Source organism: Tenrec ecaudatus, chromosome 3 (assembly GCF_050624435.1).
Source record: "Tenrec ecaudatus isolate mTenEca1 chromosome 3, mTenEca1.hap1, whole genome shotgun sequence".
Classification (NCBI taxonomy): Eukaryota; Metazoa; Chordata; class Mammalia; order Afrosoricida; family Tenrecidae; genus Tenrec; species Tenrec ecaudatus.
Window position 1 is genome coordinate 81,945,765 of NC_134532.1, and position 22,777 is coordinate 81,968,541.

Genomic DNA, 22,777 nt, shown 5'->3' on the forward strand with positions numbered 1-22,777 from the left:
GGCTCAGTGAGCTTCCCCTTTCTAGTTCTCAGGTCTCTTGCTTTCTGATGGTCATACCAGGGTGCAGCTGCCTTAGCCAATTCCCTGCTTCAGCTTGCAAGGCTCACTTCCTGCAAGACATCCCTAAGGAGAAGCCACATGGACCAACCCAATGCAACCCTGAGTGCTGGAGCAGCCATGTGGAGACCCCTGCCAGCGCTGAGATACTTACATGTTCACTGATTCAGCTTTCCTCCTGCAGTCGGCATCATTGCATGCATTTTGTGAGATGGAGGGGGACTTTGTGGATTAATGTTGGACATATGGATTAATGTTTGACTTGTGGGTTTGGGCAGCTCTGGTTTGGGATGTTTTCTTGATGTGCACTTACCCTTTTTATATAACTCTCTTATACATGAATTTCTGTCAATTTATTTCTCTAAAGTACCTAGACTAATACAGTGAGCATCGTGGAATGTCAGTGTAATAGAACAAATTGTTCTTGCATTGAGGGAGTACTTGAGTGGAGGCCCAATGTCCAGCAGCTACCTTAATAGTAAACCTATAAATATATGCAAATAGGAATATTTCCCCATCATCACATATAAATATATTTACATGTATGCATGCCTATATTTAGAGTATGAAGGGTTTTTTTAATGAGAGTTGGTTCTCTTTGTATTCACACTTCAAACTCTTTCTTTCTCACAATTGCTAAGACAGTTCAAACAAGGCAATCGGTATATTTCTCAGGACTGTTTGTGATTTTTCATTTTTGAAGAGTTACTTGGAAATTCTTGGTACTAATCTTTGTTAGGAAAGTAACAAGTCAAAAAAACAGCATTGCACTGTATTTTTGGAGATGAAGATATCTATTGCATGTCTGTTTAGCTGGAAAATTACAGATTATATCAAAATGAATTAAATGGTGAATTCAGTTGCACTTGCTATTCCAGTTTTGGTTACAGAAGGACATTTGGATGAACCAATTGATTTGGAAACTTCATATTTCTCTATATAAATTAGCAATAGCATCTAGAATAGTTCACATCCATTGGGATGGAGAACAGTGGGTCTTCATGGTATAAATTTAGGGATATGTTAACATCTGTTCACTGCTACCATTTAGTATACAGAGTTATTGAACATCTTAAAATCCACTAAGCATCACTCCTATCAACAATAGTAATGATACCATAACATTTTGTGTTAGAAAGATGTATTTTATAACCTGGATACATTAGTATAACATAGGTATATACCTAAGGGCACATGTATGATACAATTTCAATATTTAATGTTCATTCACAATGGTGAAAATTCTTATGGTAGTTGAGGGCAATCTTATTTAACTTAAAATTTATGTACACAAGTTGCCTGGGGCTTTTTCACAAAGGTCTGGGAAGAGGTCGGGGAGGGGTTGATGCTCTGCATTATTTACAAACTTCTAGCAATGCTGCTTTTGGCAAACCAAACCTTAAGAAGAGGCTATGTGTTTTTCTTTCATTAATTTTGTCATTGCTGAGAATGGACACAGCAAAATATTATCCAATCCCACAGTTTCTACAGATACAGTCTCATGGCATTGGTGGCATTCTTCCATTTGGAGAACCCTTCTCATTCTACCTTCCTTTCTGAGTTGTTCCTCCATTACGACCATACATTAGCTTCCCACTTAAATACTCTACTTAATATGTAAAGTTACTGGTGTCAATTTGATCTCATATAAATAGGTCTTGAGAGAGCACAATGCTCAAGTGAGACACTCTTTACTCTGTAAGCTAATCTAATTGATACTTTTGTTTTGTTGCTAGTTACATGGACCATCTCATAGATGTCAGTGATTCAACCATGTCAATATGGGCTATTCAACCATCAGCAAATCAGTCTGTCATTTGCTTTCCCCATCTTTTGTGTGCTGATGGTGATGCCTCATTTTTCCTTGTCACTACCTCTGCATCCCCAGGTAATCATCAATCCAGAGAGTATCTTCTTACTTCTTTAAATCCAAGTTCCCTACATAGATAACTATACAAGACAAGGGCACAAACCAAACAAGGGTACATCAGCAATAATGATACAAAACCCATAGAGACTTCAAAAGAAAAGAAAACAGAAAATAGTAGAAGTTTAGATTCAATTCACATTGAATTTTGAGGGAGAGCAAATTGCCAAATGTTACAACCTGGTCTGGTTTGGGGATTATTGTCATTTATAATCAATGTGCATTGGAAATTCATTGGCAACTCATTCCATGTAGTGACCTTGTACGTGGAATTTGAACTGGAAAAGGGAGTGGTACTGGTTCCCAAATCCTGCATGCACAGATTAAAGAAAGAATGGGTTTCCAGACAGCTTCAGATCATGTGTTTTGGGGTAGAAGATTATCCCAAAATTCGCTCATGGAAATTCATCTATCCTAGTTGGAGTCTGGAGGTCATAGATATTTTAATTTCTGTTCTGTAATTTTCCCTTTTGATCATGGGTTCTTTATAGGATAAATGAGCAAAATATAAAGTAATGGTAGCCAGTCACTACCCAGTTAATTTAGTCTGAAGGCCATGGAAACAGTTAGTCATGCTAAATTGAAAACCAAAATATTATTTTCTTCACCTTTCAACACTAAATAATTAGAAAGAAGCAAAATAATATTAAATACCCTTTTTGGATTTGGAAGGAAAGTATAATAGAATTGCTTCAAACTTTTGACAAGAAATATTTGAGATTTCAATTCAAGGTGTGTTGGAGTGAAATTTCTTAATATGGCTCTTTTATCCACAGCTCAGTAATGTCATCAAATTTTTGAGTAGGTTTATGTGAATAAGTTATTTTATACACTAATAGAAATAATTAGTAGTTAGTTTTGGTTGCCATTTCCCTGTGCATAAGGAGTAGAGAGAATTCAGAAGAAGTAGAGAGAATTCCCAAGACCCTCAAGTGAGAAGAAGAGCTACTCACTGGTGCATGTTTGAAATCACTACATGACATTTTGAAGGTAGTAGAGGTCATGTCATGTCCAGACAAAAGACTGAAGCAAACAGACCATGAGACAAAGTGGAGGAACAGTACTATGACTATTAAACTGTGAGACAACGCAGCAGGTAGGCTGCCTGCCTCATGGAGCCAGAGGCCAAGGGCCACATCATGAAAGGGTTGAGGACTGGACAAAAAGACTGGTCTATTAGCCTAAGAGAGGCATTGCTGTGAACCAATGACAGTATCCTTAATGTTCCCTGCTCCTGGTTTGGAGTAACCTGTAAACTTTCTTAGTAATTATCTGTGAGTTCGGCGTAGCCATTGGAACAAATTATTTAATCCACTATAAAAGTATAATGTCGTGGGAGAAAAGCTGGCATTAGAATAAGGTAAATATAGACAGAGGGGAGAGGATTTGTGGCAATTGACAAAGGGCTGATATGGAGGTGGATTCTCCTTTCTACTGAAGCCTGGGGAAGTCGGATGTGGTCTCTGTACTATTTTCCCAGAGGAGTATCAAAAACCTAAAGAAGATTGCGCAGAAAGTACAGAACATATTGCAAGCTGTCTATCACTTAGGTCTTGTTATTGTTAGCGGCTGCCATGTTTGTTGGCTCACAGAGACCCATGAACAACTGGATTGGATAATTAAAACATTGTGATTTGTAGGACCCTGGTGGTGCAGTGGTTCCACATTGGCTCTGAAACTACCAGTAGCTCTGAGGGAGAGAGACTGGGCTTTCTACTCTCCTGACCAGCTACAGTCTCTGACAGCCACCTGGGGTCACTATGAGTCAGCAGTGACTCAATGGCAATATGTTTGGCTTGGGTTTGGTGATTAGTAGGGTTTTAATTGGCTGATTTTAGGAAATAAATTGCCAGGATTTTAACCCAGTTGACCTTATTCTACAAATTCCACTAAAACAAGGAACACCCAAACCACCACTTACAAATAGGTGGTGAATAATTGGGTGGATATAAAACCATAGCCTGTTTTTGTTTTTTTAATATAGGAAAGTTTATTGTGAATGAGTGGGGCATTCCATATGAGAACATCAATGCTGCATTCAACAATTCAAACAACACCTCCACACATACACACTCATGTGTTATTACAGCATCCTCCCTGGATTATTTTCTCTCTCACGGGTCTCTAAAAGGAGCCATGGTGGCATAAGAGTAATGCATTGGATTAGTAACCACAGGTCAGCAGTTTGAAACCACCAATTCACTGATGGGAAAAGTAGGGAGAAACAGGGGGCTTACCGTTTCTGAAATTCACAGGAGCAGTTCTCCCTTATCCTAAGGGTCCATGTGAGGGGTCCATGTGAGTCAGCATCGACTCGATGGCAGTGAGTGTGTTTTAGGAATCTCTATCTTCTTTTTCACCAAATCAACATCTCTCAACTCTTTAGTCTTTTGTTTCATCTTCTTACCTTTTACCTCCATTCCTTAGGAACTTCTAAATCTGTTCCCTTGGGCATGCTCATTTTTGTCTTGTTTTTTAAACTTACAGTAGTGGTCTCAAACAGTGTGTGTCCCTTTCATTATTGATTAACTTCACTCAGCATAAACATCTACCAGTGAATCCATGTCATGAGGTGATTTGTGTTTTCATCATTGTTTTTTGTTATTGTTTTTTAATGTATACTATTCCCCTGTGTGTATGTACCAAGTTTGTTTATGCATTGTTCTGCTGATGGGCATTGGAGCTGTTTCTGAATTCTTGCTGTTGTGAGCATTGCTGGTATGAACAATGGAGTATAGATGCCATTTCTTATTACGGCTCTTCCTTTTCAGGGTGTATACCCTGATGGTTTTTGTAGAATTTCTATGCCCACAGTTTGCGATCGTACCATGCAGCTTTTCAGAATGGTTGCACGTTTTTACAGACCCACAAGCAGTATGAGAGTTCCAATCTTTTTGAAAACTTTTCATAATTTGTTGTTCTCTCTTTTAGGTTAACTGAGCTATAATTGTGGTGATATTGCATCTGTTTTGATTTGTACCTAGGGAATGGTTGGTGATCACAAGCATTTCATCATATATTTGCCAACCACTGGGGAGTCAACCCTTGTCAATTTGGATTGTCTATTCATGTCCTTAAACCACCTTTTAATTGGATTGATTTTTTCTTATTGTACTGTTGAATAATTCTATATAAGTTAGTAATTAGTCTATTATCTCTTTGCCATTGGTAAAGATTGTTTTACCCAATTCCTGGTTTCTGCTTTTACAATTTTAATAATATCATTTGATGACATAATTGATTAAAATTAAAATTTTAAATGTTAATATGTTCTAATTATCCATTTTGTCATCCACAGTATGTGCTTCTGTGTTAGAGAGGGTTCTCTAGAGAAGAAAAACCAGGACACTTATGATTTTATAGACAGATAGAGATACAGATATATACCAATATATAATACAAAGAAATAAACATCTAATATACTGGCAGTCCTTCAACTCACCAATGCTGCTGGGTGCAAGTCAAGGAAGAGACAGCTGAGCCTTCTTTAGAGCAATACAGGTAGTCCAGTCACAGGCAACAAATAAACAGGAGGGTAGGTCACCAACAGTCAGCCAGATGACAGGTCCAACAGTCCCCAGCTCAAGTGATATACACACTAGCAGTGTGGTAAAGCAGGTCTCAAAGGAACCTCAAGCTATAGCAATATGGTTTGTGGGTTGGTTGTCCCATAGGCAATATAGCTCACAAGTTGGGGCAGAGAACTAGCTAAGGCAGCTGCATATTGGTCCAATCATCAGACAGCAAGAGACAGAGAGACGAGGATTGTCAAGCCAATTATCCCTTTTCCCTTCAATTAAACTACATTATTAATCCCACATGTGTTCATTGGTCAGGTGGGCACAATATCCCTATCTATCACAGCTTTTTTATTATGTTTGATATAACTTCTATATCCTGTAACAGGGCTTATAAGTGTGTCCCTATTTTGTCTGGTTTTATAGTAATGGGACTTACATTTGAGTCTTTAATCTATCTTGAGTTGTTTTTATACATGGTGGGAGGTATGGGACCTGTTTCATTTTTCTGTAATTCACTGGTTCTCAACCTTCCTACTTCTACAGCCCTTTAATACAGTTCCTCATGTAGTGGTGACTCCCCAATCATAACATTATTTTCACTACTACTTCATCCCTGTAATTTTGCTACTGTTATGAATCAGGTGGCCCCTGTGAAAGGGTTGTTCAACCCCCAAAGGGCTCATGATACACAGGTTGAGAACCACTGTTTCACTTGGAGATCCAATTTTGCCAGTGCCATTTGCTGAAGAGACTGTTTCTTTCCCATTTAATGTCTGTTGGCCACTTGTGAAGATCAGTTGTCTCTAGGTAGATTAAATTATTTCTTGGGTTTCTATTCTGTCCTATGTGTCTACGTATCCGTACCAGAATTTTTATAAAAGAAGTTCGTTGCTTATCCCAGGTCTCTTTGTTCTCCTTATAAAGCTAGTGATTATTTTTTCCCATTTATTTAAAGAATGTAGTTGGGACCTGGATCAGAGTTATGTTTTATTTATAGACTGCTGTTGTTACTTTTGACATCTGCAGTGTTAAGATTTCTTAAGAGCATAGAATAGTCTTTTATTCATGTAGGCTCCCTTTGGTTTATTACAGTAGTGTTCTGTATCTTTCTTTGTACAAGTTTCTGGTTCTCTGGTTTTGTTTCTTCCAAAATATTTCCTCCTTGGCGTGGCTATTGTAAATGGTATTTTTTAAATTTGTTTTCAGCATTCTCTTCATCTGTATATTAAAGTCTGTCCATTCTTGTGTGTTAATCCTCTATATCCTGCCACGCTGCCAATTCTTTCAATTGCCTCAAACAATCTTTGTCAAGTTTTGGGCGTTTACTACATATAAAATCATATTAACTGTAAATAGTGAGAATTTCACTATTCTTTGCCAATCTAGAGCCTTTCCATTTATTTTGGCTATTTAATTGCTCTGGCAAAGACTTCCAGAACATTGTTGAATAAGAATGGCTTTGACAGCACCAAAGTGGCACATGAGAACATGGCGTCGATGGCAGCAAGCTTGTCGGTGTTGCTGCCATCAATGCCATGTTTTTATGTGCCACTTTGGTGCTGTCAAAGCCATCCTCAATTTTATGCACATATTACTATATCTGCAGGTTCACCTAAATAAGATAGGCTGGACATACAATGTGAGAAGAAAATAACGGAACCAACGGTCCTGGAGGGACATGAGAGTTTGGGAGGTATGGACAGGGAAGAGGTGTTGGCCAACCCAGGGACAAGGGAAAAACTAGTGGTTCAAAACCAGTGGAGAGAGGGAATGGGAGAACTGGTAGGGAGTGACCAAGGGTAAGGTAACTGAGAGGAACTACTGAAACCAGAATGATGGCCGGACATGGTAGTGGGACAGGAGGAAAGCATAAGGAAATAGAGGAAAGGAGTAGGAGGCAAAGGCATACAGAGAAGCCTAGGTACAGACATGTACATATGTAAATATATTTATGATTATGGGGGAAATAGACCTATGTGCATATGTCTATAGGTTTAGTAGTAGGGTAGCAGGTGGACATTGGGCCTCCTCGAGTGCATTCCCTGAATACAAGAGCACCTTGCTCAGCTAAACAGTCATTCAATGATACCCACCTTCCTGACACGGTCGCTGAAGACAGACATGTGCATAGCTAACGTGGTGAAGAAAGCTTATGGTGCCCAGCTATCAAAAGATATAGCATCTGGGGTCTTAAAGGCTTGAAGACAAATAAGAGACCATCAAGCTTGGAAGCAACAAAGCCCACAAAGAAGAAGCACACAAGCCTGAGTGAACACAAGTTGTTGAAGGGATCAGGTAGCAGATACCAAAGAAAAAAAACCATCAGTGTGTTATCACCTTCCCCACATAAACGGTGAAGATGAATGTGTGCATAAATAAGTGTGGTGAAGAAGGCTGATGGTGCCCGGCTAGCAAGAGATATAGCGTCTGGGGACTTAGAGGCTTGAAAGTAAAAAAGCGGCCATCTAGCCCATAAGCAACAAAGTCCACATGGAAGCAGCACACCAACGTGTGATCATGAAGGACCAAGGGGACCAGGTTTCAAACAACAAAGGCGGGGGTGGGGGGAAATCATATCATCATGAATGAGGGGAGTGCATGATGGGGACCCAATGCCCATCTGTAGACAACTGGACATCCCTTGCAGAGGGATAGTGGGGAGGAGATGAATCACTCAGTGTTCAGTGGAGCAATAATGAAACTCACAACCTTCCTCTAGTTCTTAAATGCTTCCTCCCCCCAACTATCATGATCCCAATTCTACCTTGCAAACCTGGTTAGACCAGAGGATGCACAGTGATGCAGATGGGATCTGAAAACACAGGGAATCTAGGATGAATGAACCCCTCAGGATCAAGTGGGGAGAGTGGCGATACCAGGAGGGAAGGTGGGGCAGAAAAGGAGAACTGATCTCGGGGATCTACATATGGCCTCCTCTCTGGGGGATGGGCAACAGGAAAGTGGGTGAAGGCAGACGCCAGGCAGTGTAAGATAAGATAAAATATTAATTTTTAAATCATTAAGGGTTCATGAGGGAGAGAGGAAAAGGCAGGGAGGGGAGGGGGAAAAAACTTATTCCAGGAACCCAAGCAGAAGGCGAATTTTGAGAGTGATGAGGAAAACAAATGTATAAGTTGCTTTACACATCTGATGTATGTATGGATTATGATAAGAGTTGTATGAGCTTCAATAAAATAATTTTTGAAAAAGAATGGAAATAAGATGCATCCATGTAGCCTTCTCATTCTCAGGGAGAATGTTTTCAGTTTTTCCCCATTGAGTGAAATATTGGTTTGGTTTTTCATATGTGCTTTTTATTGTGTTGAGAGATGTATTTTATATCCCAGTTTTGGTAATTATTACCAATTATCATACTTTTTCCGTGTTGATTGATAAGACCATGTATTTCTTAGTTTTGGTTTGTTTATACAGTGGATAACATTGGTTTATTTCTAATGGTGAATCATGCATTTGTTCCTGGAATAAATCCCACTTGACTATGGTGTATTTTTTTTTAATCTTCTTGGATTATATTTGTAGCTATTTTGTTGAACTTTTTTGCATTAATCTTACGAAGAGGTTTTGATCCTTAGTTGTCTATCATTGTAGTGTTTTTTCCTATTTTGATAAGAAGATAATGCCCGCAACATAAAATTAATCCAACAGTTTTCAGGGAGGATGATTCTCCTTTCACATGATCTCTTTTATGAATAAACAAACAGACAAACAAACCCCAAAACTGGATATGTTGTCACCAACACAGCACTAATACCAATGTTTCTGCAAGTTAAGACCACCTTAAACAACCAAACAAAAAAATTACCAACCCTACACTGTCGAGCTACTTTGTAAGACGGTAAAATGTTCCTGAAACAGACTGCCAAAGTTTTCTCATATGGTATAGCTGCTATGTTTAAATGGACAACCTTTCGGTAGAAAAATGTTTAAAGACTATAACACCAGCACTAATTTATTCCATGATATTTTGTACAATATCCTTCCACAGAAGGAAGGGATTTCACAGCAGAAACATTTTTAGAATGATGTCATTTCAAGGAAATGATGGGATAAATAAGACAATTCAATATTCAGGAAACCCTTGACTGATACAATGGTGTGAAATTTTATGCTGACCTGGCACCTTTAAGACGATAGGATGAAGTAATCTATCAATCAGGTCCCAGTTGGTGATGTCTCCTAGAGGGTGCAATATTTTTATAAGAGATACTTGGAAAATCCCACATTCTCTCCCCACTTTTTGCCTTCTTGCTTACATGTAGTCTGTGTCTGTATTCAGCCCATGTAGGCTGCTATCCTCAGGATCTGTCATCACCTGCCATGTTTCTGCCGGCCTTAGATCCATGTGACCCACTGGCCTGTGATGTCTGTTCCCACTTTGGCTTGCTGTTTCATCCACCAGCAGCTACATAAATCTGAGGGTCTCCATCCAGCATCTGACTCATGGACTTGAGTTTGATGGGGCTAGATCACTTTCTTTATTTAAAAGCCTTACTGCTATGAAGTTCATTCTTAAACACATATGAATGTCACTGGTTTTGTTATAGTGGATTACTCATTAGGCAGTTAACTTCAAACATAACAGTTCTTAACCAAAAGCTTCTCCACAGGAGAAAGATGAGATTTTCTACCCCCATACAGATTTACAATCTTGCAAATCCTCACCTGAATTTCTACTATGAGAGCTTGCTTATAAAATGCCGATAAAGCAACTTGGCTCATGTGGAAATTCTAATTCTCAATGTAATATGACTTCAACCACTAAATACACACTGACTTTCAATGCATAATATTCACTGGGGAATATCTTTGTGCTTTCCTTTGCAATCTTTCCATTCATTTTGAAGGTTTGTTTTCCTACAAGGATACAAATTCTGTGTAGTTGAGGTTCTGAATGAATATTAGTTAAAAGAATATTAGTCATCATTGAGAGAGGAGTTGTGATATTGTATAAATATATTACCAGAAAACAAAAATAAATGTATCTGAAGAAACACATATAAAAATGGTGCATAGTCTGCAACATGATTTCAAGCTTTGATATAATTTTCTCCTCATTTTGGGAACATTCACCCACGTTAAGTAATACTATGCAAATGTTAATGACAGTTCCTAGGTGAAGCTGTTACCAGCATCCAGGTTGGTTCTATTACTTGGTTCTTATTCTCTTGAGATAATGAATTACATGAAGAAATATAGCAGGCATCAAAGTATATGAGAGTTTTATTGAAAGTAGGAGGTGCAACAAAGCACAGGGAAGTTTTATAACAATGACAGAGTTCAAAGAGGTAACTCAGGTATGAGATCTAAGGGCACTGCCTGTCTGGGGAATTTCTATTTTATAATCCAATTTCCTACTTTGAAGTTTGGTTGCTGGTCAATATCTAGGTACTACTGGCCCAGCTATTATGGGGTTGTTTTACTGGCTAATTTCTAAATGCCATCTACCTAGCTTCTTTGGTTTTATTTGTCTGGTGAAAATTTTATTCCTATATCTGGTTCTGAATACAGCCTGAACCTCTAGCAGCTCCCTATCAATGTATAGTTGCAACCATTGTTGGATTATCTTCAGTAAAATTTTACTTCCATGTGATATTAATGATACTGATTTATAACTTGAACATTCTTATGGGCCAACTTTCTTTGTAATGGGTACAAATAGAGATCTCTTTCATTCATTTGGCCAACTAGCTCTCTTGCAAAATGCCTGCCATCGATGAGCACTGCTTTGCTTCATTGTTTATTGAAACACTTCACTTGGAGTTCCATCAATTCCTCGAAACTAGGTTTTGACTCAAGTTTCCACTACAGCTTGAATTTCTTCTTTATTCTTTCAGAAACATGAGTTCCTGTTGATATATGTAATGTTGACTCCAAAAAGGACATATAATTAGAGCTATTGCTAAAGTCAGGTGGATCATGATTGAAAATTGAGAACACAAGAAAGGAGCTCACTTGTGTTTTATGGACTATCCCAAGGCATTGGATTGTGCGGACCCAAAAACTCTGGATGGCCTTGAGCAAAATGGGAGTCTCAGAATGCTACTTTAAGCTCATTCAGAATCTCTGTATGGATCCAGAGGCAGTTATGAAAACAGAACAAGGGAATATTGTATGGTTTGAAATCAGAAAATGGGTGTGTCAAGGTTGCATCTGTTCACCAAACTTACCCAATCCTTATCTTGAGCAAGTAGCCAGAGAAATTGTATTATTTGGAAAAGAATGGTGCATCAGGATTGGAGGAAGACTTATTAACAACTTGCAATATGCACCTGACACCTTGCTTGCTGAAAGTAAGGAGGACTTGAAGCACATGCTAATGAAGACTGAGGACTGCAGCCTTCCATATTTATTAAAACCCAATGCGAAGAAAACCAAAACCCTTACAACCCAACTGCTAGGCGACATCGATGATAAATGAAGAAAAGTTTGAACCTGTCAAGGATTGCCTCTTTTTTGGATTCACAATCACTACTCATGTAAGTAGCAGCCAAAAGATCAAATAATGTATTTTGTTGGGTAAATCTAGTGCACAAGGTCTCTTTAAAGCAATGGACAGCAAAGACCGCACCTTTATGTCAAAGGAGCACCTGACTCAAACCAATGTGTTTTCTGTTCTTCTCATGGGAATGGAAAAGGTGGGAATCAAATCAAGAAGACCAAAGAAGAATTGATGCATTTGCGTTATGGTGTTGGAGAAGAATAAAGCATAGACTGTTGAGAACAAACAAGTCTGCCTTGTAACAAGCAATGCTAGACTCCTTCTTAGAAGTAAGAATGGGGAGACTTTATCTTATAGACTTCGGACATGTTGTCAGGAGAGATCAACCCTAGAGAAAGACCTCATACTTGGTAAAATAGCAGGGCACTGCAAAAGGGGAAGACTGTAGACAAAATAGACACAATGGCTGAGCCAGTGGGCTCAAACATAGGAGGACTGGGAGGATGGCAAAGGACCAGGCAGGATATCCTTCTATTGTATATCAGATTGCCAGCAGATGGAAAAGTATCCAGATCTTTTTTCCTCATGCCCTCCTTCTGGCTCTAAGCAATCTAAATCTAGCACAGTTCAAGCTAATCCTTTGTAAAAATGTTTCTTTCTAGAGTATGCAAATTTGCAAGGTCAGAATGCTTAACACTATAAAATAAATGACTTCTATAATTATTATAAGGATAAACGTAGATATTTAAATACTCATATATGAGAGCACAAATCCTCACAACTCATTCAATAAAGACCATTATGATCAATGTAGAAAGGATGGAAGTTGGAATATGTACAACCAGAATGCTCCTTGGACATGAGGGTAATGAAACTTTGCCTCACTTATTTTGGACATTTTCTCAGGAGAGGCTGGCCCTTGAAAAATACATCATGCTATCATGCTTGGTAAAATTCAGGCTCAGTGTAAAAAGGGTTGATCCTGAAGGGAATGGAATGACACAGTGCCTGTAACAACAGTCTCCAACCTAACAGTTGTGATGTGTTGGACCAGTACCAGGCAGTGTTTTATATATTATTATAGGGTCCATATGAGTCAGAAGTGACTCAGCAACATAAATGATATAAAATATTAAAGTCATTTATCAATATTCCAAACAAATTTTATACTTTAATGTTCTTTGATTATTAAAACAAAACAAATTCACTGCCCTTAAGTAGATGCCAGCGGATAGCAAACAGACAGGATGAATTGCCTTTGTAAATTTCTGAGACTGGAGAAAGATGTAGGGAATTCTCCCTTTCGTGTGCCCTTTTCAGATTGCTGCAGTACTTTAAGAGGCTAGCACAGGAGGGTAAAGCAAGTCTCCATAAAACCCAGAGATGAGGTTGGTAGAACTCCTCTTTGGATCCTGTCTGGAGCCACAACATAAAAAAATATATTCTGAGACTTAACACTTTACAAAAGTAGAAACCCTGTCTTTCTCCTGCAGATTGGCTGGTGATTTTCAAATGTTGCCCTTGCTGTTTGCAGCCAAATGCATAACAATTAGGTCCACAGCGTTCCTTTAATTCTTTATGTTCTATGCAATTTGTTTATTTTTCTCCTCAAATGGTCATCTGGGGAAATGAAGATGAATTCTAGAAATTTTGACAGACCAGCCATTGGCTTAATTTTGTCTAAACAATGCCAGTAGATTACATTTTTGTTAGGTGCCATTGACTCAGCTTCAACCCATAATGACCCAATGTACAACTGAACAAATCACTGTGTGTTCCTGCACCATCTTCATAATTGTTCCTATGCCTAAGCCCATTGATGCAGCCGCTCTGCCAATCCATCTTGAAGGCCTTCCTCTTTATTCCTCTCCTCCACTTGACCAAACATGGTGTCCTTCTCCAGGGATTGCTCTCTCCTGACAATATGACCAAGGTGTGTAAGAAGAAGCCCTGCCATCCTTACCTCTAAGGAGCACTCTGGCTTTGCTTTGTCAATGACAGATATGTTTGTCTATTTAGCATTCTGTGGTACTTTTAATATTGTTCTCCAGCACTACAAGTAGTATTTTTCTCATTAGCCATAAACAAGGCTTTGGAAATTTACAGAGCACCCATTAAAATGTTTCAGGAAGCTGAAGAAGTATTGGAAAGACACCCTCATCTATGCCAAGAAATTTGGAAGACATCTACCAGGATAACTGACTGATAACAATCCATATTCGCACCCCTTCCAAAGAAAAGGGACCCAAAATATTGCTCAAATTATAGGTTGATATTATTGATATTCGACTCGGGTAAAATTTTACTTGATGTAATCCAAATATTGTTACACCAGCTCATTGACAGGAACTGCCAGAAGTACGGCCTGAATTCAGAAAAGGACATAGGTCAAGGGATACCATTGCTTATGTCAGATGGATCTTGGCTCAAAGCAGTGAATACCAGAAATAAATTGATTGTGTTTCATTGCCATGCAGAGAAATTTGACTGTGTGGGACATAATTCACTGTAGGTAACCTTGAGAAGAATGAGAGTTCTGGAATACTTCATTTTGCTCATTAGAATTTGTGCATGGATCAAAAGGGAGCGTGGGAATAGAAAAAGGGAATACTGTCTTTTTTTAAATCAAGAAAGATGATGTGTTTCAGAGTTGTAGCTCTCACCATACTTGTTCAATCTGAAAACTGAGCACGTCATTGGAGCAGTAGAATTATATGAAGAAGAGACTGGTATCAGGACTGGACGAAGGCTTACTAACAACCTGTGGTATGCCAGTGATACAACTTGCTTGCTGAGTGATAGGGGTAATTGAAGCACTTGTTGATGAAGAGCAAGGATTTGAGCCTTCACTATGAATTGCAACTCAATTTAAGGAAGATTAAAACCTTCATAACTGGAGTAATAGGTAACATCACAATAAATGGAGAAAAGCGAGACATTCTCCAGGATTTTGTCTCACTTGTATCCACAATCAATTCTTATAGAATCAGCAGTAAAGGGATCAAAAGATATATCGCAGTGAGTGTCTGCTGCACATGATCTTTTTATGTTGTTGATGAGGAAGGATGTTACTTTGAGGACGAAGATGTGCCTGACCCAAGCCAAGATATTTTCCATTGCAGCATATAAATGTGAAACTTGGACACCGTATAAGGAAGACAATAGTAGGAGACTCAATGCATTCAAATTGTGCTGGAGAAGATTATACCACTGTTATAAAAAGATATATTGTTTAAAGTGGCAATAGTTTTGGGAATATCTTACAATTTTCTTTCTTCTTGAGGTAGTTAGGCTATTGTGCCAACCTGGCCGATAAACACACGTGGTGTTAATTCAAGGGCAGAGAACTAAATGGCTTGGTGAGCCTCTCCTTTTTAGTTCTTGGGTCTCTTATATTATGATGGTCGTACTAGGGTGCAGCTGCCTTAGCCAGTCCCCTGCTTGCAAGGCTCACTTCCTGTAAGACATCCCTGAGGAGAAGTCACATGGACCTAACCCAATGCAAACCTGGGTGCTGGAACAGCCTTGTGGAGACCCTAGTCCATGCTGAGATGCTTACACATTCACTATCAGCTTTCCTCCTGCAGTCAGCATCATTGTGTTTATTTTGTGAGATGGAAGAGGACTTTGTGGATTGGTGTCAGACATATGGGCTAATGTTGGACTTGTGGGCTTGGGCACCACTGGGTTTGGATATTTTCTTTATGTGCACTTGCCCTTTATATAAAACCCTCTTTTATACATATGAGTTTCTGTGGATTTGTTTCTTTAAAGTACCTAGACTAGTACAGTCCACACAGAACTCTGAGCAAGTCCTTTGAAGAATGACATTTTTTGCATATCTTTTTGGTAGGCATTAGAGTTATTGAAAATTAAATTGTATGGCTGAAAAAAGTATGTTGACATACCAAGACTTCCATAAGTGAACATAATCCCATTTGGGAATATGATTTTCTTTGTTATGCTAACAAGCTAACATCTCTGGAGAAATATTTGGAATTGAATCATGCACATTTTAACTGACAAAATGTGTATTCCTGTAGCATGAAAAAAAATAGCAAAACCAATTCTGCCCCGAAAATTAGACAAACTGTCCTTAAGAATTTTGTTAATTCTATTTTCAAAAATAGATATTTATGTTACAGATGACATATAGAAGTGAATATTTTCATAGGGAAAATATTCATGTTACATAAACATATAGCATACTCAAGTATACTATAATGAGAACATACTAAAAATTTTAAATGCATAAAATAATCAATACTTATGTAAACCTGAAGTTGTATCTGAACATTTCCATTTTATAAAATTTTATAAGTAATAATGATATGCACAACTAAAAGCACTGGTTAAGAATATGCTATTTTTTACTAATAAATTAAGTTTTAAGCATTTAAAAGTTATAAATACTAACTGATGTTTGGTAACATTTAACTCTTTTTCTTATTATTTTATTGGGGATTCATACATCTCCTCTCACCAACCCATACAGATATCCTTTGTGTCGAATAAAACCACATCTGTACATATGTTGCCGTCATCATTTTCAAAACATTTTCTTTCAACCTGAGTCCTTGCTATCAGTTCCTCATTTTTCCCTCTCTCGCCCATTCTCCCTTCCCCATGAACCCTTGATAATTTATTAATACCAGGCATAATTTCACCATGATTCTGGTACATAGAAACATTATGAGAATTGATATTTTCAATTCTGTACTTTTCCGAATTTTGAAGTTTCTTCTATGTTATTCATTTGTCATGTTATTGTCGAGGAAATAATTTCTTATTGACACTCACAAGCAGATCCAAAGCCAGAGAAATATAACAGCACCTGTCTCTCATGCCTTCCTTCCAGAAAAAGACCTTAAGAAGATGCAATGGAAGGTAGATTCCCTTAGATGAAAATCGGGAGCCGATGACAATTTTTTCCCTTCGGTGTACAATGGAGTCAACGAGAGCCCGCTTCTGCAGTGAGGGGAAAAATGCAGACAACAAAACCAAACTTCCCCTGTTGAGACTTGTTTTCATTCTGATTTGGAATTATAAGAGCCCCTGATTATGCATATGACTCCTTTCTAAGGCTGTCTTAAAAATTCAACATGTAGGTAAGTTTGAGCAGGTGCACGTGCTTCATGTTTTACCCTGATTTTAGTGGCAGAAGGAGCCCTGGTGGTGGAGTGGCTGCACGTTGGGCCACTGACTGCAAGGTCAGCGGTTAGAAGCCACCAGCTCTCCGTGAGAGAAACATGGTTTTCTACTCACATCAAGAGTTACTGTCTCAGAAAACACTAGGAGCAGTTCCACCCAGTCCTATGAAGGTTGCTATGAGTCAGCATTGACTCCATGGCAGAGTTTGGTTTTGAACTAATTGCAAGAAAAAGCATAAAAGTCTTCAATTATTTAAAAGCTATGGTTGAAGTTGAAGTTGATTATGGTAAAGATTTTGTGCAGAATTGGTTCAACTGTTCCAATGGGAGGGAAAATTTACATATTAAAATCTCCAAGCACAAACTTATTGACAGCCAGTGGACTCAAACTGATAGCAGCTGTACATGGCAGGGTAGAATTAGCTGTGTGGGTTTCAGAGGCTGTAAGCCTTCACAGATGAAAATTCCTGGTGGGTTTGATCTCTTGAACTTGTGGTTCACAGCCCAAACCATAGCCTACTGTATCACTAGGTCTATTCCATAATATTAAAGGGAAAATGAACCCTGAGTTCTCCAGCTTTTACAGCCAAGTGATATTTCCAACTAGAGGTTAATACTTAGTGCTACAATACAACACAATAAGGGACTCAGTCGGGACTGTACCAATTCAGTTATGTAAGGGAGACAAGTAAAATGTGTTATATTTACAGATCAAATTAATTGACTAGGAAAATATTTATACATGCCATTACTATGAGTCATGAAGACTACTTGCCCCACCCCAGGATAAAAGTAGAAAAATTTTCTGCATTGTTTTATCATACAGAAATTCCTGATTCAAGAGACTGAGATTTTTTCAGGAGTAAAGAAATATTATATATCCAAACTATACCAAACTGGTGACAATTTCAAACCTTTCTCCATTTATCAGGTTATTACCTATAGCACTGAAGGCTGTGGTCACTGATATTTATCAGCAAATGCTTCAAGTCCTCCACATTTTCAGTAAGCAAGGTTGTGACATCTTCATTTCACAGGTTGTTAATAAGCCTTCCTCTAATCTTGAAGCCAAATTTATCTTTATATAATCCATCTTCTCTGAGGTAGCTAGTTTATTGTGCTAACCTGGCCAGTAAACACATGTGAGATTAATTGAAGGGCTGAGAGATAAATGACTCAGCAAGCCTCGCCTTCTTCTCTTGCTCTTTGATCATTGGACCAGCGTGCGGCTGCCTTGCTTGCTCTGTGCCTAAATTTGCAAGCTACACTACCTGTGGGACACCTAACCTGTGAACTGTGTTATTGTAACTTGAGGTTCTTTCAAGGCCTGCCTCAGTACACTATTGGAATTTACATCTCTTGAGCTGGGGACCATCGGACCCTTTCATCTGGCTGACTGTTGGTGACTTGCCTTGCTGTTTGCTGCCTGTGGCTGGATAGCCTGAGTTACTTTACAGAAGACAACCCAGCGGCCTTTAAGAGTTGAAGGACTGCCAGTGTCTCACAACTGTCTCAAGGGAGTAAGTTGCACTGATCCATTTGTACTGTTTTATAATTTAATTAACTGTTTATCTATCATATTACATATCTATCTGCAGAAATATATATATATAATTATTAGCATTCCAGTTTTGTTTCTCTAGAGAACCCTGTCTAACACTTTCTTTAATTATTTTCGTAGCATACCTATCGAATAAGTATTGATGATGTACACCTTTCCTTATTTTAAACCATGCAGTGGGCCCTTGTTTTGATCACAGGACTGCCTCTTGATCCATGTACAAGTTCGGCATGAGCACAATGAAATGTTCTAGAATTTCTGTTCTTCTCAGGATCATGCTTAATGTGTTATGATTCACACAGTTGAAGGCCTTTGCATAGTCAATGAAACACAAGTTTCATGGGAAGCAGCAGTCAAGAGATCAAAAGATGCATTGCATTAGGTAAATCCGCTGCACAAGACCAAATTAAATTGTTAAAAAGGAAAGAGGTTACTTTGAGCACTAAAATGTGCTTGACCCCAAAGATGGTATTTTCAATAGCCTGATAATCATGGCCAAGATGAGTAGTTAATAAATTGACTGGGAAAAAATATATGCATTTGAACTGTGGCATTGGGAAAAATATTGATAGTTCCCAGGACTACCATAAAAACAAGCAGGTCAGTCTTGGATGATCCAGAATATTCCTTAGTGGCAAGGATAGCAAGACTTCTGATCACTTACTTTGGGTGCTTTGGGTGTGTTTTCAGGAGAGACCAGTCCCCAGAGAAGGATAACATGCATGTCGAAGTAGAGGTTCAGTGAAAATGAGGAAAAGCCTCTGTAAAGTGGACTGGCTCAGTGGTTGCAACAATGGGCCCAAACATGAAAATAATAATGGGCACAGGACAGTCTGAGTTTCCTTCTGTGGTACATAGGGTGGCTATGAATCAGAACCAAGTCGATGGCCCCTACCAACAGCATCACAGACATATAGGGAAATACAGAGGATTTGCACAAAGCATTCTGAAATATTTGTAGCTTTGGTAATTTAACAATGAAAAATAGCCTAAAGAGAGCTGTTCGTCTCATCTAATTTGACAGAGCTTTCCATGAGTAATGGCATAGAAAATCAACCTGATTCTTCCTGGCACCTCTATTTACAAAAAAAGCAAATATTTGTGATTTTCAGATGCTACCTACATGGGAAATATTAAAGATAGTTTTCAGAATATATACTAAAAGCAAATATAAAATTATTTTGATGAAATTGTTGATTTCATTAAAGTAGTAGCATTGGTGTCTGAAAACAACAAAACAAACCAACCGAACGCCTGTTTAACAATTTAAACAAAGTACTAACAAGACATTTTACAATAATTTAAGCAGTAGTGCAAATGTAAGTACATTGGGCTCTTTCATATAAAAGGAATTTGTTTATTTCTTATATAACTAAGGATGTAATAAAATCCATATGAAGCTCAGAACGTTATTTTTGTATGACACAATAATTGTTATCAAGGGAGAAAAACTGTACACCAATGTAAGCTTAATGTCCGGTGGTGTCTTGCTTGTAGTTCTTAGAAGTTACACCATCAGTATTTCAAATAACACCAATTTTACTGAGGATGAATATGGGTTTTCCTGGAACTTCCAGAACAGATTAGGAAGTGGAAAAGGTATCCACATCATAGGGATTACTCACTGAAAAAGTCTGACATTTAACAATTTATCTCATTTAATGCTAGAAGGTAAGCTCCCAAGGCTGGAAAGCTCTCAAAATACAACTGAGGCAGAGCTGCTTCCTCCTATGTAGAGTCTACCTTAATGGTGTAGATGGAATAAAGTTTCCAGGACCCTCATTTTCCTAATCAACACAACTGAAATGAAAAGAAACATCTGTCAACATCCATTAATATTTGCAACAATGAATCTACTGCCATTAATATTTCAAACAAGTAACATTTGCTGAAGGTAATTCAATAATACTTTCAGTAGCATGTCAACAAGAAGTTGCAGAAATTGAAGCGGATTCAGAAGTCTTGGAATAAGGGATATCATTGTTAACAGCATATGAATCTTGACTGAAAGCAGGGAATACCAGAAACATGTTTACTTTTACTTTACTCACTATCCAAAGGCGTTAGATTTATGATTCCTAACAAACTGTGTCTAATATTGAGAAGAATAGGGACACTAAATTGTGCTCATGAGGAACCTGTATACAGATTGCGGGAGCAGTGAATTATTTAACTTGACTTTTCTAGCCAAAGTCTATCTACTGGTTACTCTACCCAACCGACCTTTTCCTACATGGCTCTGGGTAAGAAGGTGGAGAAAAATATTGACCTATGAGTATTTGCTAACAGGATGCATATTGATTGCCATCCAGCTGCATATAAAATGAGCCCCCAGAGAACAGGAGAGGCTAATCTTTCCACCGGCAAGAGCCAGGAGTGAAAAGTGCATCCTGTACTCAAGATCTCCGCCAGGTGTCTATCCTTGATCCAGAAGACTATTGTGACATCAGACATCAACAGTAGCATCAGCATGATTATCCAAGGTGGATAAGCTTCACCAGAGCTTCGGGGCCAAACACATATTTAGAAGATGGATCAGGCTGTCCACCATTGAGGAATTAGCCACTGAAAGCATCCTGAATATTAGTAGAACAGATCCAAGCATTCTGAATGTTAGTAGAACATTCTGAATATTAGTAGAACATTTATAAATATTTGTAGAACATTTCGGAATATTAGTAGAACATTCAGAAAGCATTCTGAATATTAGTAGAACTTGTCCAAGCAATCTGAATATTAGAAGAACATTCTGAATATTAGTAGAACATTCAAAAAGCATTCTGAATATTAGTAGAACATTCAATGCATTTGAATTATGGTATTGGCAAAGAATATTGAAAGCACTAAGGACTTCTAAAAGAAGAAACAAATCTGTCTCAGAAGGAGTACAAACGAAATGCTGCTGAGTATCATGAATAGTGAGACCATGTCTCATGTACTATGGCCATGGAATCAGGGGAAATCAGTCCCTGGAAAATGATATCACACTTGACGAAGTTGAGGGGAAGCAAAAAAGAGGAAGCCCCTTGACGAGGTGGATTGATGAGGTGGATTGACACATTGGCTACAACAATGGGCTTACATCTAGCAATTATGAAAATGGCTTAAGATCTGGGCAATGTTTCTTTATGTTGCACATAAGATCACTAAGAGTCAGGACCAACTCTAAGACATTTAACAATAGTGACAAACAACACAGAGAGGTGGCAGCTGAACTACGAATAAGGTATGTTGCAGAGGAATTGACTCCTTTGAATTATGATGTTGGCAAAGAATATTGAATGTGCCATGGGCTTCTAGAGAGAGAAAATGGTTCTGAGGAAGTTTTATTAAATTACCCCTTAGAAATGTGTATAAGCACACTTTGTCTTATGTACTTTGGACTTGCAATCAGGAAAGAGCAGTCCCTGGAAATGGATAGTATCCTTGGTAACGTCTGGTGCTCTTCAGTACTATAAAGAGTCCTTGGGCAGCAATTTTACCAAAGCAAAATATCTTTTGCTATCTTGACTGCTGCTTCCATGAGCATTGATTGTGGATCCAAGTAAGACAAAATCCTTGAGAAATCCAACCTCTTCTCCATTTAGCATGATGTTCCCTATTAATCCAGTTGTGAGGACTTGGGTCCTCCTTACACTGAGTTGTAATTCGTACTGAAGGCTACAGTCCTTGATCTTCATTAGCAAGTGCTTCAATTTCTCCTCAATTTCAACTAGGTTAAAATTGTGTCATCTGCATACCACAGGTTGTAACTAAGCATTTGCCCAATCCTGATGCCACATTCTTCGTCATATAAGATGGCTTCTCTGATGATCTGCTCAGCATACAGATTGAACAAGTGTGGTGAGAGGTTATAACCCTGATTTCCACCTTTCTTGATTTTAAACCATGTAGCATTCACTTGTTCTGGTCTCACAATTGCCCTTTGATCTACGTACATGTTTCAAATAGGCACAATGAAATGTTCCGAAATTCCCATTCTTCTCATGGCTATCTAGAGTGTATTATGGTCCACACAGTTGAATGCTTTTGTATAGTCAAGGAAACACACGTAAATGTCTTTCTGGTAATCTCTGATTTAAGCCAAGATCTATCTGACAT

The 22,777-nt window shown here is 38.3% G+C and overlaps 1 non-coding gene across 1 annotated transcript; it reads left to right on the forward strand.

Moving 5' to 3' along the window:
- Positions 1-13,272: 13,272 nt before the first annotated feature.
- Positions 13,273-13,395, forward strand: LOC142444232 (small nucleolar RNA SNORA26). Its single transcript, XR_012783881.1, has one exon. It is a non-coding gene; the product is annotated as a small nucleolar RNA SNORA26 (small nucleolar RNA).
- The last annotated feature ends 9,382 nt before the right edge of the window (positions 13,396-22,777 follow it).